Source organism: Hipposideros armiger, unplaced genomic scaffold, assembly GCF_001890085.2.
Source record: "Hipposideros armiger isolate ML-2016 unplaced genomic scaffold, ASM189008v1 scaffold_872, whole genome shotgun sequence".
Classification (NCBI taxonomy): Eukaryota; Metazoa; Chordata; class Mammalia; order Chiroptera; family Hipposideridae; genus Hipposideros; species Hipposideros armiger.
Window position 1 is genome coordinate 292,945 of NW_017732222.1, and position 5,709 is coordinate 298,653.

Here is a 5,709-nt window from a genome sequence, read left to right on the forward strand (position 1 = left end):
GGGTAAAAAGTATAACTATTGCACTGTATTGTACAGCTGAAACTAATTATAAAAAATGTGTATTTCACAATAAAAAATAATTTATATAAAAAAATAAAGTAATTGTTAATAGAAAAGCAAAAAAAATAAAAGCATGTGTGAAGTTCACAGTTCAGAGGCATAGGCTCAGTAAAAGACTGAGACATAATCATAGGACCATAGAACACTTCCCCTCACCCCACACCTTATCACCACATTATTAAAGGCCTATTTACAACAGTTACTTTTACCCAACACATCATGTCCAGCGATTAAGAAAAAAATTAAGGGCTGAACGAGTGGCTCAGTTGGTTAAGAGCTCACTCAAGTGTGTGAGCTCTGAGCAACAGGGTTGCTGGTTCGATTCCCAGCCTGAGCTGAGCTGCCACTGAGCTGCCAACAGGTGGCAGGATGGCTCAGCTAAAAAAAAAATTAAAAGACATACAAAAGGCAAAAAATACAATTTGAAGAGACAGAGCCAGAGTCAGAATCAAATTCAAATATGACAGGTATTTGGAATTAACAGACCAGGAATTTAAAACAACTGTGATTAATATGCTAATAGCTTAATGAATAAAGTGGAAAGTGTGCAAGTAAAGATGGGTAATGTAAGCAGAGATATGGACATTCTAAGAAAGAGCTAAAAAGAAATGCTAGAGATCACGAACTTCATAACAGAAATAAAGAATGCCTTTGTTGGACTTCGTAGCAGACTAAATATGGCTGAAGAAAGAATCTTTGAGCATGAAGATGTCTCAATAGAAACCTCCAAAACTGAAAAACAAACAGAAAAAAAGACCTGAAAAAGAAAATGGGTTTTTGTTTCTATGTCTGCTTATCTTGTTCATTTTTTCAGTTTCATATCCCACAGGCACAGACAACAGTTTAGTGGTTACCAGAGGGTAAGCATTGAGGAGGAGAAGTAGAAGAGGGCAAAGGGGGTCAAATATAGGGTGAAGGAAGAAAAACTGACTCTGGGTGGTGAACACACAATGCAATATATAGATGATATATCATAAACTATGTGTAATGGAAACACCAGAAACCTAACCTTGAAGCTGAACTTTGCATTTAGGCTTGCAAAGAGTCTCTTGGATAAGGTTTTTCAGTTGGATTACACTGGGAAGAATCTTCTCCCTTCATTTATCACAATAAAGCTAAAGACATGTCTTTATTTAATGCAAAATGTAGAACAAATGATAGTTGATTAACTGTATATGTTACTGAATAGGGAAATAAAGGTTAAAGTGAGAAATATTAAAATTGGGGCCTATAACCCAACTATTAGGATGGGTTCTTTGTTATCACTATATATCATTATGGATACAGCCCTAGATAAGTCTGTGTTGGGTGAAACTGTGAACACAATAATAATAGTCAGATTCATTTGCATAATGCTTTATAATTCTAGAAGCACTTTTAATAGCATACTAAATTCCCAGAATTCTGTGAGTTTGAAAATTGAAAGAATTATACTTCCCAATTTTAAAGAGAGGCTAAGTAATTTTCTTGGATCTCCTGATTTCCAGTTCAATAATCTTTCCATTACCTCATATCAAAAATTTACATATCCACTTTAATTTTAACAGGCCCCCTTTCCCCTGAGATTTCAGTTTATTCTATACAGAGGGTAATTAGAGCATTTTTAAATTGACCTACTTTCACATTTGCCAATGTGAAACGTCTATTAATGCTACACCTAGGGGTGTTATATTCAAACTTTAGAAGCCCAAAGATAAAGAAAAATCTTAAAATAAGCCAAATTGAAAAAAAAATACTTCCTTCTAAAAGGAGCAAAGATAAGAATTACATCTGACTTTTTAGAAACCATGCAAGCAAGAAAAGAGTGGAGTGAAAAACTGTCCTTCAAAAGTAAAGGATAAATAAAGACTTTCTCAGACAAACAAAAATTAAGGGAATTTGTTGCCAGTAGACCTGCCTTGAAATAGATATTAAAATAATTCTTCAGAGAGAAGCAAAATGATACAGATGAGAAACTTGTACCTACATAAGCAGTTTTCCTGTGACTATTCTTTATAACAACTACCACAGTAAAGTAAAAAAGGGACAAGATGTGGGAGCAGAAAACCCATGATGCAGTTATGATCTTACCACTATAGCTGGGGCGGGTCAACTTCCCTGTGTCTCAGTTTCTCCATCTGTGAAAGAGTAATTCTACCTGCTTCATATTAAAGGAAGTGCCACATAAGTGGTAAAATACTGTACAGCCATACGTTCTTAGGGTCCAAGTCAAGTTGCTGTCCTTCAGTCTTAGTTGTGGAGGGCGCAGCTCAGCTCCAAGTCCAGTCACCACTTTCAGTCTGGTTGTGGGGGCACATAGTCCACCATCCCATGCGGGAGTCGAACCGGCAACCTTGTTCCACACTGAGCCATCCGGCCGCCCAGAGACAGTTCAATTGCTGCTCAGCTCAAGGTGCCATGTTCAATCTTAGTTGTGTGTGGGGGGAAGAGCAGCGCAGCCCACCATCTCATATGGGTGTTGAACTGCCAACCTTGCTGCTAAGAGCATGCCTTCTGACTAGCTCAGTGGCAGCTCAGCTCGGCCACAGCTCACTGGCCCATGTGGGAATCGAACTGGTGACCCTGTTACTCAGCGCTTGCACTCTTAACCAATTGAGCCAATCGGCTAGCCCTAGCTAAGAACTTTTAATAGGTATCGCACAAGAGTAATCAGCTAAAACACTAATTGGACTTTAGTACATATTGATTGGGATAAGGGGAGTTGTTTTCCATAGCTTCACTTTTTATGTTGTAAAACTTAAATGCAATATTTGTATGTAAATACATTATATAAATGTACACATACAATATTGGGAAAAGCCACATTCTTCTCATTTCTAACTGATTTTATAGAATATATTATAACATGAAGAATATACCTTTTTAAGATAAATCATGTTTATTAAGATAAATATAAAAGCAACAATCAGTATTTTGAGTGGCATTATCTATATATACTTTGCACATTTAATAGAATAACATAGGCTACTATAGTGCAAGTTTTGGCTCAGAAATGGTAAATAGTAATTCCTCAAGGAAGTGTTCCTTGGCAGCTATAATCCATTAACAGTTTAAAGGTGCTAAATTATACATCCTGATAGTCTTCTCAGTTGGACAAAAGCTAGTTCACTAAGCTATATGTATTCTCAAAAGGAAGCATGTTGCTTCACTGTACATGATTGGCTCATTTTGGAGGATTGGTACACTACTAAACCCACAAATAATTGTAAATAAAACACTAAATTAGTAAGAATGGAGGCTTTTCTTGAAAATGTTAACTCTGTAGATTTAGCATGTTTGAAGAGCACATAATAGTATGCCAAGACCTGTTCATTAAACCTAAAATGCATGACAACCTTCTAAAATAAAAGATTTAAGTTGGAATGAGATTCTTCTAACATAATAGCCAAAACATCGAGGATACCATTTGAAATACTCATCATACTAAAAATCAGGAAAATCACAACTTTAATGAGAAAGGCAATCAACTGACACCAGCAGCAAAACGAATCAGATGTTAGAGTTACCAGACATGCATTTTAAAGTATCCATTATAAAATTATAAATTCTGGCATAGATAGAGTGTTGCACCCTGTTGGCCCATTGGTGCAACTGGAACCCACTTGAGGAGCATGACTAGGATAGATAGTCCAAGCCTTGGGGACTGTGGAGCTGACCTCTTGGTCACCTCCAGTGAGTGCTTAGTTCCAGACCAGCCATGTGACCTCTATGAGGAAGTTCTTGCCCTGGGATCAGAAAGAGCAGAAGATGAGAAACAAATGGTAATAAAAAGCAGCAGTGAGTTTAATCCCCTACTACAAGAGCACATTGCTTCTGCTCAGTTTGGTGAAATGATGGAATGCCATAAATCTGTCCCATGTGGATAGGAAAGAGTTGTGAAGCAAAGATTATCTGGAAAAACAGCAGGAAGATATGAGGTATATTTTATCAGCCCACAAGGACTGAAGTTCAGATCCAAAGTTCACTTGCTAATTATCTTCATAAGAATGAAGAGACTTCTCTTAAGCCATAAAATTTTGATTTTACTGTACTTTCTAAAAGGGGCATCAAGAGATAAAGACTGCAGCATGGCTGCTCTGACATCCCAACTGCAAAATGCAAGTAGCATTTCAAACCCGAACCTCAGGACAAGAAGCAAATGGAAAAAAAGATGTGTTTCCTCTGCCAAAGGGAGATTTCGAATTACAAGATACCAGAGGACTAACTTTATGTCCATTCATTTGCTTTTGAAAGAAGGTGAGAGTCTTAATGATGCTGACTTCAGAAAGGTGAGAAAGTCCAAAGTAAAGATGACTATTTTGAAAGGAATTCAAATTAAGAAAACTAAAACTGGGTGCCAGAAGAGTCTTCCAGATTCTGTTCAAAAGTAATAGAAAAAGAGAATCTACGTATAATAAGGCAGATGCTGAAAGTGAACCTGTTGCACAAGAACTTTCTTCATTTCTGATGCCAAAGCAAGCAACAAGACCCTCAATGTGACCAGTGAAAAAAAGAGACTTATAAAAGAAAAATCATTGAGTTCAGAATCAAATTTTAGTTTTGAACAAATAACTTCTGGCTTCATAAACTAATTATGTCTGACCAAAGAAGAACACAACGACAAGTGTGAGGATACCTTCTAGTATCTGAGGAAATAAGAACAAAAGTAGAAGTTGGGGAGAGGAAGGGACATTTACATACTGACAATTTAAAATGTGGCTCTGAAATGAACAACAACTGTTCACAAGCTGAAAAAGACTCTACTTCTGTGAAAATGTGTCAAGAAGACACCAACCCACAGACACAAAAGAAAAAGGTAAAACAAGCCTATATTTTCCCAGCAAATGTAACAAAGAAGGTATCCCTTTCCCAATCAGAAAATTAGATTTTAAATCTATTTCAGATGTCCAACTCTGATGCAGTGTGTTTGTTTAGCTCTTGGCCTCCCATGATGCAAAGCCTTTAAGAAATGGACACCTCCTCAGTCACCTTTTAATCTTGTCCAAGAAACACTTTTTCATGATTCATGGAAGCTCCTCATCGCAACTATATTTCTTAATTGGACCTCAGGTTTGTAGATTGTTTTCATCTTTGTCTTAGTAGAGACAGGGTGATGAAGAGAAAGGGCATTGAATTGATTAGGAAACCTGGGTTCGAGTTTGATTTTGAGTCTCTGACCTCAGGTAAAGGCTTCTCCTTTCAGCCCTTAAACTCTTCATCCAAGAGAAAGTTAGACTAGATGACATTTAACAACATTTGTAGCACTAAGGAGAAGATTTTCATTTATTTTCTACTTCCAAGTTAGTTTTGGTCATCAATAAAAATCAGTTACATAACATGCCTCCACCCTCAGTCATGTATTTTTTCATTAAATGCTTTCTTTAATGTCATTGAAAATAAAATAAAATAATTAATTCTGTTTATAATTGAAATAAAGGAAAACATTTCTATTTTCTCTTCAGCAAATAAAAGGAAATTATTAAAACAATGCAGTGGAAATTATGGAACTTAAAAATATAAAAAATGAAATTATAAACTCACTGGGTGGGCTCCATAGAAGAGTGGAGATGACAAGTAGATAGAATCAGTGAACTGACAATAGATTAGTAGAACTTATCCAATTTGAAAAAGAGAAACAAATGCACTGAAACAGAAATAAACAGAATCAGG

The 5,709-nt window shown here is 36.3% G+C and overlaps 1 pseudogene; it reads left to right on the forward strand.

Moving 5' to 3' along the window:
* Positions 1-3,671: 3,671 nt before the first annotated feature.
* Positions 3,672-5,117, forward strand: LOC109374892 (methyl-CpG-binding domain protein 4-like; annotated as a pseudogene).
* The last annotated feature ends 592 nt before the right edge of the window (positions 5,118-5,709 follow it).